The sequence below is a fragment of the Sinocyclocheilus anshuiensis genome, unplaced genomic scaffold (assembly GCF_001515605.1).
Source record: "Sinocyclocheilus anshuiensis isolate Anshui unplaced genomic scaffold, SAMN03320099.WGS_v1.1 scaffold838, whole genome shotgun sequence".
NCBI lineage: Eukaryota > Metazoa > Chordata > Actinopteri > Cypriniformes > Cyprinidae > Sinocyclocheilus > Sinocyclocheilus anshuiensis.
Window position 1 is genome coordinate 789,672 of NW_015539915.1, and position 17,984 is coordinate 807,655.

General features: G+C 39.4%; 1 protein-coding gene across 3 annotated transcripts in view; it reads left to right on the top strand.

The window, feature by feature from the left end:
- Positions 1-17,984, top strand: part of LOC107686429 (ADP-ribosylation factor-like protein 15) — a 48,099-nt gene that overhangs the window by 28,045 nt on the left and 2,070 nt on the right. The window lies entirely within an intron of this gene.

Below are 17,984 nucleotides of genomic sequence, written 5' to 3' on the forward strand. Positions count from 1 at the left end.
TTGACCCTTATGACTGGTTTTGTGGTCCAGGGTCACAAATATATATATTTTTTAAATATCTGTTTATGTTTATCACATATGTTCAGCAGAGGAAAGCAAGTCATACAGGTTTGTAATGATATTATGGGCGAGTAAATGATGACAGAATTTAAGAGGTTTCCTAAATCCAAAGTCCCTTTTAAGGCAAAATGTCATCTGCTGCCCTAGGCAGCTATTTCCAGTCATGCAGCTGCAGCTCATATATGCTTTAATCAGAATAGAACGAAATTTCCTAAAACTACGTATCAGTGTTACATTAAAACAACAATCTGGCAACAATATCGTAAATTGTGTTTCTTTAGCTCAACTCACACAAAAACACCCCCAAAAATGGATGCCTTTATGAAAACGGTTATGAAATTGGTTCTTTCAGTGGAAGGACAGAAATCTCTCAGATTTGATTAAAAATATCTTCATTTTTGTTCAGATGATGAACAAATCTGATGGGTTTGGAAAGACATGAGGGTGAGTAAATGATGCCAGAATTTTCATTTTGGGGTGAACTAACCCTTTAAATGATAATAACATTAGGCAACACTCCGTCTGTTTCAGAGGATTCGATTGTTGTTTGCAAACACTGACAGGCCGCAAGACATTCTCCCACAGATCTGCAGCACCCAGCTTACCCACTTTCTCAGGCTTTCCTGACAATAAGTCTTTGTATTGTTAGGAGCCCAAAACACTGGTGGTGTGGGGAAACACTACAGCTGTTGTCCCATCTCATAAGAGTGCATTCATTTTACCAATTACTCTATTTGAGATTCTTTCAAACATCATTTCAAAAGCAAGTGGCATCGGAATTAAGATGAATTGCTGGCCGCTGTTGGTAATAGCAAACAGTTGGAATGTGTGGCATGTCTCTGATGTCACATTTCTATTTTAATGGTCCCCTTTTCACTTTTATGTTTGGAGGATTGAGTTACTCAGCCTGTGCATCTTTTCCTGAATGATTTGGTGTCTGTGTGTTATTTGGCTGATACCATGCGTGTTGGTTTAGGGCTGCACGATAAATCGCATGTGATATTTAACGTGCATCTTGTCAGTAAAGCCGGTTCTTTAATCAGCGGTAAATCTCCATCACCTGCAGGCTTTCACCGTTAAATATCGCATGCGATTTATCGTGCAGCCCTATGTTGGTTTGTGTGTCCGTGTGTGAGTGTGCATGCGCGCACATCTGCTCCGAGTGGAGAAATCGGTCCACGGGCTGCAGGGTATCACCCAATGCACAGAGCGCTAATTAACTGGCTGAGAAGTGGTCCTGAGTGAGCAGTAAATATCTGCCTTTGGAGAATAACACATCCCAGTTCACTGATGTGTGTCAAAACGGGGCTTTTCAGTTGGCAGCGACACTCGCTCTCCTCGCTGGAGATACAACTTGGGTTACACAAGATCGGACCTGACCAGCTTGTTTTCCATTAAATTGCTCTCAATCGATTTCGAACTGGATCAGATCTCCTGGACCTCCTGTGGGCATTTTTTGAAAGAAGAAAAGATCCACAGTGCAGAAAACAGAAAGGGAACTGGTCAAATATTTTTTGGTCATTATAAGGGATAAAGTTGCTGCCAGCATTTTTTTAAAGGGGTCATATGATGCGATTTCAAGTTTTCCTTTCTCTTTGGAGTGTTACAAGCTGTTTGTGAATAGATAAGATCCCTAAAGTTGCAAAGACTAAAGTCTCAAACCCAAAGAGATATTCTTTATAAATGTTAAGACTTGTCCCAGCCTTCCTAAAACGCCTCGTTCAAACACGCCCCCACATGTCTACGTCACTATGTGGGAAGATTTGCATAACGCCGCCCAAATGTTCACGCAAAGAAAGAAGGCGTAATTTTGATTCTCGCTGTAGTATTGTTGCTGCCGCCTCCGCCATGTCGTGAAGACGCTGTGTTTCGTTGTGAAAGCGAAACTACTTTGTTTGGCCTTCCAAAAGAGGACACAACTAGAAATCAGGGGTTAAGTTGTATTTACAACACTGTTCCAGAACAGTTCAACCCAAATATTCAGATGTGTGCAGCACATTTTATGGAGGACTGTTTTCTGATCCTGGGAGAGTAGACTACAATGCCGGCTGTTCTAACGCACAGACTCTAAGTACGTTTTCATATTGAAAGGATTTGCCACTGATGATTCAAACGCGAGTTTTGAGCAGTGTAGAGTAGCGCTTGTTGTTTGTCGTTTCTCCGATGCGCCGGTACACAGAATCACAGTATGGTAGGGGCGTAACACGCTTGAGGTATTCGGCCAATCACAACGCACTGGATAGCTGACCAATCAGCATACACCTCGCTTTTCAGATCGATGAGCTTTGTAAACATCGACGCGTTTCAGAAAGGCGGTGCATAGAAGAGCAACAATAATGTACAATATGTGGAAAATAATGTGTTTTTTTAACCTTAAACCACATAAACACATTTCATTACACCAAATACACAAAATAATGTTCTTTTTAGCAACATCATATGACCCCTTTAAAAACCAAATCCACTGTTAAATTATGTTATGAAAAACTTTTTGGGTGACAAATTACATCAAGTTGATTTTCAGCTTCACCGCTATTTAAATGAAATATAAATTACCTTTGAGGCTTTATATAAATAAACCCAAAAGTATTTTTTTTTTTTTTGACTGTTTACTTGCCACACCGCTGCATTTGCTGATTAAGTCCACAAGTCTTCAGCCAACAGCCTTGCTGTTAAATGTAATCTTGAAATACAATCCTCCCTCTATACTACTTCATCTGCACATGCTATTCTGTGGAGACATTTCAGATCATTTTTCATTTTTGCCAGATATAAATTGATAAATGTATCAAATGAAGGTCTGCATCGCAATGTGGTTTGCATGGAAGTAGCCTGTACGCCAGCATCAACCTGTTTTGTCTTATATTTCAGGGTGTGAACTGTGATAGATCATCTGTCTTGCCCTGAATGACCATTTCATAATGTTTTTGATTCCAGTAAACATTTCTGTACTTCTATGGTTACTAAGTAATCCACCTATGTCAAGAGTTTTCAAATATTTTATTGCCAGGGAACTCCAAATATGATGATCCCCTTACGAGGAACCCCCTTCCCAAAATATGCATGCAGCTGTGTATTTTCATGTATGCAGATTCTTTTATACTCTAAAAAAATAGTAAACCTGATATTTTAAAGACAGCGTGTTGTTTGCAGAGGTGAATGATTACATTTTATTTCTATTTGTACTAAATCCTAAATAAATTACTACAGACTGGTGACAAGACATAGGACAACTTTGACTTATTCTTCATAAATGTGAGTCTCGATTGCTTTTACTATAGTTTGTCTTTTGACATTAGCACATAAATACTTTGATTTACAGTAGGTTACTGTTATGAGATGAGTTTGAGATGACTGAGCATAGTTTTTTGTTGGATTAGGGTTGAGCAGGAGGACTAACAAGTCGTCCTACAACCAAATGGTTGATTATTGAAGTTTATCTGGATTTAAATGTTTAGCTTTAATGATTTTCGGCCACGTTGCACTAGATACGACTAGTTGACTAATCATTCAGACAACCCAATGACTAGTCAAATTTGAAAATATTTTCGCACATCACTAAACAACATATGTGGTTATGAGCACACAGCTTGAGACTCAGTTTTGCCCAACTGTGTTTGGATTGGAATTGGTCAAGTGTAAAATTTCTGTCTTGCATACGATATGACGCAGGAGAAACTGAAAAAAATGTGAATTTCAAGAGAACCCATTTGTGTTGACTGCTAGATTTATGACTATGTTTTCCTCTGCTCTTTATGAAGATGAGACGAAAAGCACATTTAGGACCTGTTGAGATGTTTGAGTGTGAGAATAATACAAGTGATTAAATATGTGGCAGTAGGGACCTATTGTACCAAAATTGAATAAACCAATGCATGACTGTCTCAACAACCACATGAAAAATAATGTATAATTCTCTCCTTCTTGTGTGCCAAGTTCATTTGTGCCAAGGCTGCAATTAAGGTTGCTTAAGGGGACATATGTAACTATACAAAGCATATTTGATGAATGAGATTTGAAAGGGAAACGAGGAGTTTCTTTTCTTGCAGATCTGGAAATCTGTCATCAAATCACTGCACTGTTGACAGTCCAGAGCCAAGTGGATGGAGAAAAGTTGTGACAACACAAAATTGATGAAGATCTAGAAGAGAAAAGGCAGTTAGTACCATTCAGTTAGCACGTTAACAAAAGACTAGATCCAAGAAGTGATGTGAGAGACCGGCTCAGTTCAGTCAGTACAGACCTGGAATCTGTGTCCTTTGTGGTCACACAGCAATCTGGGTCCGAACAACAGACCCGTTTGTTGTATTCCTCGGGGGCTCGGAATTTGCTCAGCCGACATTGGCATGGTTTTCAGTGCTGGCTGCCAAGGCCAGTGTCTGATCAGCAGGAGAAACACCATTCTCCCTCATACCACACGCACACACACACTCACTCCACTGTCTGGGTATCTGTCTGGCTTTACACCCCTTCCTCAGTCTCTCATGTTACTTGCTGTGGGAAAGATTGGTGCTGTCCATTTTTGCTCCTTCCCCCACTCTATCTTCTTTCTCATTTTGATTATGCAAAGATACTGGAGTCTTATGAATGATTTAGACTAGTGGCTCTTGACTGGTTTCGCTTCTGGACACAGGTTGACATTGGACATGAAGTGGCAATTCAGCACGGTCCCAAAATAGTTTGTGCAAAAGTAAACAAAAATGTCAAACATTGAAATGTATTCATATATTTATTCATGATAATTTATTAATATTACTAAGTAAATCTCAACACGCTTGTCTTTATACTTTGAGCAGGAACAGACTCTATCCACTTTAAGATTTCTGTTTTGCTTTAGAAAAAAAGTAGCCAACCATGTAAAATGACGACTTGAAGGGTTAGTTCACACAAAAATGAACATTTTGTCATTAATTCTCACCTTCATGTTGTTCCAAACCCGTAAGACCTTCGTTCATTTTCAGAACACAAATTAACATATTTTTTATGAAATATGAGAGCTTTCTGACCTTCCCATAGGCAGCAAGGGAACTACCATGTTCAAGGCCCAGAAAGGTAGTATGGACATCGTTAAAATTGTATGAAGCTACGAGAATACTTTTTGTGTGCAAAAATAACAACTTTATTCAACAATTTCTTCTCTTGCGTGTCAGTCTTCGTGGCTGAACCACTGATGTCACATAGACTATTTTATCAATGTCCTTGCTACCTTTCTGAGCCTTGAACTTGGTAGTTGAGTTGCTCTCTATGGAGGGTCAGAAAGCTCTTGGATTTCATCTTAATTGGTGTTCTGAAGATGAACAAAGGTCTTATAGGTTTGGAACGACTTCATTTTTGGGTGAACTATTGCTTTAAAGCCTCAGCTTTTTGCTTCAACTGTTCACTGAGCAAATGCAGAAGCACCAATCCTCCTATGACTAATGATTGTTTTTCTGCATTTGCCAAATCAGTTATGAGTATGAGGCAGACATAATATCATGTCATTAATATTTATGAGCAAAAATGTAAAAGTTTCAATGTAACAGATGTGCTTTAGATTGAAAATTACAAGTTCTAAAAAAAGAAACATATGCATGAATTGAAAATAGGGTGTATAGAAAATAGGGTTTCTATTTCAAGCCACCTTTTAAGATTTATATACTAAAGTAAATGTAAATATTTAATCCTTGTTTCATCCTTTTTTAACATTGTCTGGTTTATTTGCATAGTTTTGCTCATTGTTTTGGAGTTTGCATAACCTGTCCATATTGGCATTTGTCTAATTTGACATAATTTGGCTTTGATCACCAGAAAAACTGATTTAGATAGAGCTACCATGCTTTTCTAAACCAGTCTTACAAAGGAAATTACTTTGTTTCAAAGCAACACTCTAATGTTGACTGTTACAGGTGTATGTGTGTACTTTTTAAATCCCTTCCTCATGCTTAAGAGAAAGACTCTTGTATCTTTGATATATGGTACCCCTGGAGCTCTATGGTCCTCAAATGTAAGGGCTTGGCAGTTGAAACTCTACCCAGCAGAGTCACAGTCACCTGTGTAATTTACTGCCCCCGTCTCCCCATCTGCTCTTTGGAAGCAGCTCCCCCCCCCCATGCGGTAATGGAAGGGGTCAATGTCTTACCTTTAGAAGAACCGCCCGGTTTTCCCCTGCATGACCCAGACCCCCTCCCCTTCTCCCATGGCTGATCTCACTGGGTTGTGATTTAGAGTAATAATAAAATTACCACGGCTCTGGAAGTAGACAGGGCACCCATAACATCTGGCTTTAATAAAGTTATGACTGATAGAGATGGATGCACACAGAACCAACATGAGTGGGAGACGCACACCTACCCCCAAGCTCCAGAACTGGACCTGTTTCTGATGACAGATCAGATCTTCGATTCCTCTCCACTAATGCATGCAGGTACCATTTTACATCTCTTTCCTTACAGAGAGAGCTGGAAAACAAACATGTTTGGTGTTTGGCTTATCTGCTCCTCTCATGTCCTCACTGACCCTTTTGCTTTTCTCATTTTCGATACTCACACACCCTGCTTGCTCAAGGATACTCTCATGCCTGGACATTGCTTGCTCACCAAATTCATTTAGCTATACAATGGAATTGAATCTCAACGTGTTGACCAACACTGAGCAATAAGATGTACAACATACCTTAAGGCACTTTATGTAACTGGTCCTGAGTGGTTTGTTGTGAATCTCTAAAATACATTGGGCGAGGAAAATCTTAGAGAAGTCCTCATTGCCATCAGGCGCCATCAATTGAATGTTTTCTTGGGGGAGGAATTTTTCCTTGTCCTGAAAGATGTGTTTGAGATGTGAAGACAAAGGCCATCTTGTGTGCCTGAAGGAGACTGAACTGTGGTAGAACTGTCTGGCTAGGTGTATTCTGTCTGGCCTCGAAAGAAACATGCTGGCCAGACGTTATTGTGTGTCTCGGCTGGCAGCCTGACTCAGGGAATTCTGCTGGGAGAGGTCACTGGTGCTGCCACATGGAGTACTTCTGTCTGGTGGCAGTGCCCAGTGTCTGAACAACCAGCAGCCGTCTGCTTGAAGACCATATGGTCATGGATCATGGATAGATGATGCAGTTGAAGTATCCAAATTCTTGCAGTCCAATTGTGTGGTTTTTGGACAATGTGCTGTAACGAGATTACAGAACGCAAACCAAAGAACACGTTGTCATCGAGATCACGGTAAATCATTTATTGTGGTGTACAAAGCATTTCACAGGGAAACATCATGTTCTGGAACATCTTATAGTTTCATGATGGCAATTAGTGTTCTTTCCTCTGCACTTTGAGCGGACATGTGACGTACAGTCTGGCAGATGATGCCCACCGTCTGTATAGAGCAGACTGTACAAGCAAGGCAGTGCTGCAATAGCTCAGAAGCATTGACAGAGGAGATCCAGAGGATGTGTCTAAGACACCACCATGTGTGAGCAACACAATCCATCTTTTTAGCAGAATCCAGTGTCCCTTGATCAACCCACATTGCTTTACTTCAGAGATGGTGCTGGTTCTTGGCCGCATCCACGTTTCCAATGACTTGTCTTGAGCACTGAATACTGATGTCTGATTGAAGGTTTTTCATTCAACTCAGCATTTAGCATTTCTTGGCATATCTCCTCATTAGTAATTCTTAATCCTTTGCAAATTCTCTAATTTCTCTTCAAACCATGAGGGCCGTCCGGAAAGTCCAGTAAGTTCTGGAGATTATGTTCATGTACTCAATCATATATTAAGGTGGCAAAGGCTGAAAACACCACGAGCGTCACGCGGGCTTCAGTATGTGTGTAGTAAACGAAACCGGGCACCTGCGCCATTCATTCACACAGAGACGCGAAGAAACTGCAGGATTCATATTTAAATAGTTTTAAATATGAATAACAATAATTTTTGTGGCTTAATATTCATAGACAGTTCGTATCGCATTTTGATTGATTTACTCATCTAAAATTTGGCAAATTCTGTGACATTCCGTGTTATACAGTAAATTCCATTTTTATGACTGGATTTTGTGATTCCATCTGCATTTTCCGCATTATGGATGTCATACGGCCCTACCTACAGCCCAAATTTGGCACCCTGCGACTTCTTGCTTTTCCCAAAACTAAAATCACCTTTGAAGGAGACTGAGGCAGCATTGTCCTATGTACAATTTTTTTTTAGGGATGCACGATATGAAAATTTTTTACCGATATCCGATAAATAAGTCCTCCTCATGGCCGATACAGATACCGATACTGATAACCAATAAGTTAATATTTTTATATTATAATTTTCATATAATCTACAGTTTGTGCACCCAGGAGAATAGAAAATCTAAGAAGCACTGATTAAACTGATATTTTAGTAGCTCTGGCCTAACTATAATAGCAAACATCAGTCCTGACTCTTCAAATGTGTTTATTTTCTGTGTAAGGCACCACAATACTCAGTTACAGAAAGAGTTTAACAGAAATATGACAGAACTATGGTTTACCTGCAATTAACAACTTATTAAAAACAAATTTATATTCAAGTATTTCATGCATAACAAAGAAATGCATCTATTCAACCTTTAGTGCATGAGGATGAGGAAGGTATGACTTTAAGTCATGTTTTTCAAATACATAATAAATAAAAATGCATTGACATTTGTCAACCTCGAGAAAAAAAAAGAAAAACAAAAGTGCATTCTCAAAAGTGTGTAGGGCATAGAGATGTCTCTGAAATTATATAGTTTAACATAAAATAAATAATAAACTTAAAATGATTTCCAATTTGCACTACTCAACATGTCTTACCCTCCTCCAAAGTATATATCTTTTCACTTGTCTCTTTTTAATGTCTATTTGTCTTTTCTATTTGTTATGTGAGGGCATTAGTGGGAGATTCTTGATAACCAGAAGCATCTCTGACTTCTCACACCCAATTCTGTGTTTTTTTTTCATCAATAACATTTACAGCAGCAGGAAATAAACGTTCACTGTCTATGCTGGGGCAAGGGGCTGACAGGTATTTCCGTGCAAGTGAGGCAAGGTCTGGGAACTGGGATTTATTTGACTTAGGCTTAGCGCTAGTAGCTGCTGCCGTGGCTGCTTCATATTCTTTTAGTACAGCTTCGCCGCGATGACGACCTTTCAAGTGAGATATAAGATTTGTTGTGTTAAAACTTGACGCCTTTTTTCCTCCTCTTGAAATCCTCGCTGAACTTGCTTTGCAAATCCTTGCTGAACATGCTTTGCAAATAGCAATGGTACTGTCCTCCGCTGCCACCGAGAAAAAAACATGTTCACGGGTGATGACGTAATGAGCGCGACACAGTTTTAAAGCTGCAGTCACTTTCACTCGAAAAGCGGATGAATCTCTAATTGATTAATTTACCAGCAAAAGTACTTTATCAGATCTAGTTATCGGATTTAATTTATTTATCGGAGCAATAAAAATGACATAATTTTCACCCATATCGCCCGATAATTTATCTGTCCGATAAATATCGTGCATCCCTAGTTTTTTTGTATCTTGTAAATTCTTCGATAAATGTCTCTATTTTTCATATTACATGCCGGGATACTTTCCGTATAGCCCTATATGTACAACAGTAGTTTTCAGTCCTGATCCTGGGAGCTCAGCACTCTGTAGATTTTGATTGTCTCTCTTATTTAACACACCTGATTCGGAGATAGCTTGCTAGGAGAGTATCATGAGCTAAAGTTCTGGTTGTTGTAGAGTTCAGAACTACTCCTTACTGCAAATGTTAAAGGTGTCATGAACTGCCTTTTTTATTATTTTGTACTGTTCTCTGAGGTCCGCTTATAATGTTATCAAGATTTTAACATAAAAAACATAATTTAGAAGTAATAGGCTATTTTCTGTAATGTTTTGACCCCCCTCATCACATTTACATTTAGTCATTTTACAGATCTTTCTGAAAATCCTGTGTCAAATTTGCCTTGTTTGTAAACGAATTTGTGGTAAAATTAAGTTCTTACTGACGCGGTATGTCCCTTCATTAAAAATAAAGTTCATCAAATGAAGTTTGTCGTTTGGTTTCTGCGTAGACCTGCGTTTGCCGCTCTTGCAATGTACCTACTGTGTGTGCGAATCGGTGGGCGGGGCTAAACAGGCAGCGATGTAGAAGCACAGGGCAACTTGATGGTTAACCTGTGACTACACTTTTTTTATGCACCCCGTTCCCGAGGTGTGCCAAGTCGTGCTGAGCCGTGCCGAGCCGAGCCGTACCACGCAGTGGAAAAGCGCCACAAGACTTTTAACGGCAGCTGCAGTGACGCAATGACTTTACAGATTAGCGATTGGCTCTTTTATTCAGAAGGCGGGGCTTCCATTATTAGAGCGCCCATATTGAGCGTTGCATTTTTCTCCATTCACAACTATACTAATGACATGTCTTGGGTATTCTATAGTATTTGAGAGCAGACTCCTGATTCTAGACCGGCAATCATTTAGGGCTGGTACGGAACTGTTTTTTCTGATCCGCAGTGTTTCAAGAATGGGCACACGCTTAATTTGTTGAAAAGGGGCACCAGATTGCTCATCTTGTAATAGACTAGTTTTACTTTTGCAGACCACATTTGGCCTGCAACATCCACTCTAATTGAATCACGTCTCTCATGAGCAACAGTTACAATTGGTTATTTTTAACCAATTTGATTTGCAGTCTTGTCTTGATTTGATTTGCAGTCTGAACAGCAGGCCTTGCCTAACATTTGCGTTTGAGCATGTCACGCTAGAAGGGTGTGAACGTGTAAAGGAAAGGGAAATAGCATATGGATGACTGTCTGCTGGGGTAGTTTCAAGATTTTAATTTTTGTCTATGAATCACCGCTGATATGGCCAGGGGCTCCCGGTTGGGATTATGTTTAGGTAAAGTGTTGTTGAAGATATCCAAGGGGCCAGGTTTGGCTCCTTTTAATATGTTCCTAATGTTCTGGAGCCAGACTCGGTGAGTTATGAGAACTCTTCAGTCATCGCCGTAACTCAAACACATGCTTACATAAGAGCCGACCAACACTAGTCATGACGACGGGAAGTTATTGTTTGGGGTTGACGGTCATGGCATCGGAGCAGATGGCGCTTATTCATCTCAGGTGCACGGAGAGATCCAGTGAGTGCAATACATTTTGTTCTGCACCAGATTTGACAGTGTAAGCTATCTGTCTGGTGCAGCTTTGTCTCTTTGTTCATGTTCTAGATTCCCAAAGATGTTCCTGTCAAGAGAGATTGAGCAATACATAACGCACATGTATACACCTCTAATATATGCACATGTATACCCATATTGCTTGGCCAGCACTTTTTGTTTTGAAACTTGAACACGATTTTGGCTGAAACTCTTGTTCTGAGCTACTTTGTCAGGAATGTTTCTTCACTGAGGAATCCCCAGCGACAGGGCCTTCGTTGCCCTGCATGAAATACTGTTCCATTTATTAATATGAGGAAATCTCTTCAGAAAGGCAGTGCAGCCTCCAGCATGTGAATAGAGGGGGCCCATGGAACTGCTGTGGTTTGCTGTGGAATGAACCTGATTTAACACATGAATAACAGAATCTAGAGCTCCACAAAACAACTGGACAGAGTCTCAGCAGTTGGGGGAGGAGGTGTGCTCTCCACCGTTTCTCTATAGCGGTCTGCTTCAACTCCATCTTTGGGCTGAAAATTTGTCATGTTTTTCTCTTCGAAACTGATGAATATTACAATGCTTACGCATTCCTATCTTTAGAAACTCACTGTGATATGATCCTCGAAACGACTCTCCCAATGGTAACACTTGCAGTATGCTCAAGAAATTAGCACTTCCATTGGGAAATTTCTCCCTTTTTGGGGAGCAGGCCTGCAGGTGGGTCTGTGTGTGTGGTTAAGCATATGAAGTTCAGAGTCTGATGGATATCAGATGGATCATAGTTTGAGCGGGTTTGTTGATATGGGCTTGCCAGCAGGTCACCTGTCAGTGCCTTAGGCGGTGCGTCTGTGTGAGTATGTTCTTTCTTTGTGGGCGAGTTCCTCAAGTGAAGGTCAGTCCACACAAACGCACAGGGCAAGAGGACAACTGATTGGCGGTTGGCTAGTTTGACCAATAAGAGACCTTGAGTTCCTGCAATGCTGCAGTTAATTAGCTCAATCCCAGCTCCTTTTTCGTGTTGCAAATCCAGATGTGAACCATCAAGCTTTACGCAAATTGAGTTACTGTAAATCTGATCTATGACCAGGCAGACACACTATGAAAGTGCACAGGCCAAGAGGCTTGTTCACGGCCCATGACCTGGAACCTGTGAGCTTCTGACTTTGTGCAGGGGCATCGGTAGTCAGGTCTCTGACAAAGTGATTTAGTCACGGCTTGTCTCCAGTAAGGGTTTACCCCACTGACCCCGGAAAGGCTTCATATCCAAACATGTCATAAAGAGAAAGATCTGCAGTGAACCAGGTGTAAAAGCCAATCTGTCTTGGAGAACTTGCAGATTTAGTTGGAGCCATGTGAGCCTTGCACATGTCCTGAGGTTAGCTTCATCTTGAGCTTAGCCAAGGTTTCTCAGTAGGGATGCACGCCTAAATTTGTGTAATCGTATTTGTGTGCTGATACTGATATCTGGTTTCCTAGAACATCCATAGATACATTTAGATATCCTTTTATTTTAAAGAATAATTAGATGGTTAAATTGTCAATTTTTGTCAATTGATTTGTTTATATAATTTATTTTATTATGTTCTATTTTTCATTCTGCAAATCATTTTAAATTGTTACTTAAGCCACATAGATATTTTCCTAACTGAGGTTTGTTTTTTTACCAGCTTTGATAGGCAGAACATAATTGCATCTGCTTTTAAACAAATGTCTGCGTTAACAGCACACTAATTAAAATCCCATTCAAAACAAATTGATTTTTTCTGGAAACGTTGAGTTTTCGCTGTGTTTTGGCCTCCCATCCACATGTAAACATTTTAGTTCACTGAAAATAGAGGTTTCGGAAAACACTTCAAAATGTTGTTTTCCTTGATGTGTGTGTGAACACGTGAAAAATTTTTGGAACACATCAAGAGCGCCATTTGCGCATGGCAACAGTTGTTTATAAAAATGTGCTGGAATTCGTCAGGAAGGATTCTGACCACAATAGCAAAATGCTGCTTAGTTTTTTTGTGGTCAGCTGTCATCGATGACGTTTATAGGTCAGCCTACAATTGTTTAATGATCATACCGCTATACGGAGGAGTATGCATATACTGCATCAGTAAATTATACATTACCAAAACGTTCTTAACTCTGTCTCCACCACTGACGCAATTTTCTGTCTTTCTTTGTTCCACTGTTATATGTTAGGGGGGAATCCCTAAATCAAAACATGGTGAAGAAGAAGAAGATCTGTTTTGATCATTGATCTAAATTCGATTGAGATGTAGTACAAAAATGCCATTTTCTCAGCATACATGTTTTGCAAATTTGGCATGTTCAGATATTATGACAAAATATTATGGTGGCCAAGGTTTCGTTAAAATGATCAAAAATGCCGGCAGTGTCTGGCAATTTTTTTTTAACGCAGACAGGGAAAGAGTTAAGTGTTTTTGTTTTTTTTAAGATTTTTATTTTTGGTGTTTTTGCCTTTATGATAGGACAGTGTAGTGCAGTGTGGACAGGTTTTTTTTTGAAACCCAAGACGAAAAATGCTTTTCCTTTTACAAATTTCCATATACGTGTGAACAAGGTATAAGCACCGCCCAAAGTCGTTCATTCTGACCCATTCCTTCTGCCTAGTTTTTTTTAGCTATTGTGCAATTTAGAGATGATACATATTTTGCTGCATCAGCTGTCGTCAGACATACCAGCACTCTGTATCAATCTGTATCATCTTTTTAAGTACTATTCCTGAACGTCACTGGCAGACCGTCCTAAACCTCCTGTCTTCTGCAAATGTTACTTTTGCTTTTTCAAGTCTGGATAGGTTTCACTGTGAAACAATAGACAAATATGGCTTTGCGTTCCAAGATTGTTCTTGCTCTTCGTAGCAGCAGGATTGTGTAATTTTGTAGCAATGAAGTCCCAGACAGGGAAATCTTAATCAACATTCTTGGCATAATAGGAAAGCTTTGGCTCAAAGGATGTTTTGTTTGATTATTTAATTAATTTTTTTCCTCTCATTGCACTCTCAAAGGGAAGTAAAAAATTCCAACAACTTTTTTGGCCCCTTCCCGCTGGCTGTCAGTTAAGCTCAGAGTTTTCCTAGATGTGACACTGATGCCATATATTTCAGCGCTGTGAGTGAGTTTAAATGTGGAATCACAGGCCAGGCTTGACGAAGTGCTCCCAGTGGGGTGGTCTTTCTCCACAGCGGGGAGGTTTGGGGTTGAGCCAATCAGGTGACGCGCCGGCTTCCAGAAACACCGGCAAAACAAGAGAAAAATATTTTGTGTTTCTTTTGCGCCTTCACTTTTAACACTTGTGCTAGTGGCTTACTCTATATTTATTCTGGGCTTCTTTAAGTCCCCCGGGGTCAGAGGTCAACGATTTGGGTACAAGCATAAATTAGGAGCTGGAGGGGAGAAATCACTTTGACAGGGATATTTTTGGATGTTTAAATGCTGTTGCTGTTCATGCGAAGGTCAAGTTTTTTTTGGCATCATGCTAGTTCAACCTATAATCACAATTCTGTCACCATTTGCTCTTGACATTTTAAACCTGTATGACCTTTTTTTCCCCTCTGCACACACAAAAGATATTTTATAAATGTTATGTCCATAAAATGGGCCCAATTTTCTTATCCCTTTAAGTTCTTACTGATGAATGTTTAGGAAAACATGCAACAACCCCAAATTTAAGCCACATGAATTATGTATAGATTTCTTTGCAATATAAAACAAAAATATTGTACAAAGTGTTATTTATTTTAAAGAGAAATCAGCAAAACTAAATTGCTTTTTCAATATTATGAAAATTTGAATACTTGGTAGAACATGTTAATAGTTAAAGTAGAAAAATACACCCGTGTTACTCTGACAGGACACAGAAATTGCTCAAAAAGGGTTAAGAATCTAATGCAATGATATTCAGACCTATTAAAGGGATAGTTCACCCAAAAATGAAAATCACCCCATGATTTACTCACCCTCAAGCCATCCTAGGTGTAATGACTTTCTTCTTTCAGATGAATACAATCAAAGTTATATTAAAAAGCTCTTCCTAGCTTTATAATGGCAGTGAATAGAGGTCGAGATTTTGAAGCCCAAAAAGTGCGTCCAGCCATCATAAAATGTGCTCCACACAGCTCTGCTGGGTGAATAAATTCGATATAAGCCAAGAGGAGACTGGTTTTCCTTTGCTGTAAACAAAACTTGCTTCTCGCGAAACTAGTTTATTCTCACCAGAGCTTACGCTATGCCTACGCTACTCTCTTGTGAACACGCGTATGACAGTCAGTGGAAGCTAGAGATTACTTTGCTTCAGAAGGCCTTTATTAACCCACCCACCCCCATACCCCCGGAGCCGTGTGGAGCACCTTTTATGATGGATGCGATGCACTTATTTGGGCTTCAAAATCTCGACCACCATTCACTGCCATTATAAAGTTTGGAAGAGCCAGGACATTTTTTTATATAACTGATTGTATGTATTCATCTGAAAGAAGAAAGTTATATACAGCTATGATGGCTTGAGGGTGAGTAAATCATGGGGTAATTTTCATTTTTGGGTGAACTATTCCTTTAAGTGTTGTTTTGTATCCAGAAGTTTCCAAATGCCTTTTGGGACCACTGTACATGTTACACCTGGCTGTTTTCATTTTCAATAAGATGGTTGTAGATCTATCCTGAAGGGCTTCAAGCATGGAAATAGCTCTTGTTGAAATATTTGTGTTTGTTGCTTTCTATTGTTGCCTTGGAAATTCTGAAAACACAGAGCTGATTATAATCAGAAGAGCCTTCCTTTATCTCATGTAATGCTGCGGTCAATTCTGTGACATTACTGTCCCTCAAGTCTTTGTGTTCATCATGTTTGCTAATCATAGGACTGTAAAAAAGTTTTTTTGCATTTTTTTCTCCTGTTACCTCAAATTTTCCACCACATCATCTACCGTAGCAAACGCTGATCAGTGCAGTGCGCGCATTCCTGTCTCCCCTCCCATTGCTGCCCCGTTGAAAAGGACTGGCGCTAGTACTACAAGTTTGTCCTCATTCCCCTGGCTAATACATTGGAATTTCTTGGCTGATACTTCATACTTTCTAACTTCAGTAGAATAAAGATCTAGTTGTTTTATTTTGGAACTCGGTTACAGGCTGAATATTTACAGATACAATTTATCCTGTGTTATTATTGGTCAATAGGGGAAACTTGTTCCAAAATAACAACCCCAGCCAAATGTTCGTTAAAAACTCTTGTTTAAACTCTTGTTAAATCTACAAACTAACAGTCTGATCTCAGGATGGATTTTCAGTACATTGCTAGTATATTAGTTAGATAATTACCTAGATAAAAATTGTAAGCCAACGCATGCTAGCAATGTTGTTAACTCCAATACAGCATTTGTTAGCATGTAAGCTAATGCGTTGCAGATTTGATTCATCTCTCATTTTTAAATGAGGTCAATCACAGCAGCAGTTCAGGGTAACAGATTTTAATTATGGACATCACATGGTGATCCAAATGAACCAATCCAAATGAACCAACAATATTGTCAATTTTGATTTCTATACAGCTTCATGCTCATGGCAGCGAATAATTGACTACATTGGACATAGGGGTGGGCGATATGACCAAAATTTTTTATCACAATATGAGTAATTTTATTTCACGGTAACGATATACAGTATATCATTCACAATATAGTTATTTTTGCTTTAAATAAGCTCTTTATGATACCAACATTTTTGAAACCATGGAAATTTCATAATTCTTGTCACCAGTGTCAATATCACAAAAAAACTAATACTAGCCTAATAAATAAACTCAAACTCACTGAAGACAAGTAATCAGTCAGCTATTAAAAATGAACAAGTAACTAATTACAAGCAATCGGACAAAAAAACTACAGTAGAACAAATAAGAAATGCTGCATACATTGTATAAAGTAATCAAATGTATAAAAACACTGCATATTATTCACTGTGTAAATTAAATATATATTTCTTCTTATTAAAGTTCCAAAAGTGATTTAGTCAAGAGCAGTGAGAGATTTTCTCTCTTTTGTTGTTTGATTAAGGATGTGTTCACACTTGTAGTTCGGTTCTCTTGGTTTGTTTGGTCTGGACCAAAAAAGAAAACGATACATTTGGTCCTGGTCTGCTTAGCGTTCACACTGGCATTTTTGACAGTGAACCTAAAGATACCAAACCTAAAGGCATAGTCATACGTCCACAACCTGATTGGTCGGGTTGAATGACGTATATTTCATAACGGAACTTACTGAACACTCCAAACAATAGGTGTGTTCGACTTAAAGGGGTCATATGATGCGATTTCAAGTTTTCGCTGCAGGTGTATGGCGCTTTATGTAGAATACACCTAATGCCATCTGCTGGACTAAGCGTGCTCATTGTTGCGTGTACATGATTTTATTTTTACCACCTGCAAACTCACGAAGACCTCATAAAAGGCATAAACGCTCTACGTTTGCCCTCTGCTCATTTTGTTTTAGATACACCATTTATTCCGTGTCGTCAAATCATGTTGCATAGTGTCACATCTTGTCATCACATCCTGTTTTTGGTTCGTTTGGAAGCATTTGGTCCATGTTGCGTTCATATTTCATTCGAACCGCACCAGAGTTCGTTTGGAACCCTGGTGCAAACCAAACAAGCGGACAGAGACTGCTAAAAAGATGGGTCTCGGTCTGCTTGTTTGGTTTGCACCAGGGTTCGGATAACAGAGCAATCACACCAGAGTTAGTTTTAATCGAACCAAACATGACAAGTGTGAACACACCCTAACATGAATGACAG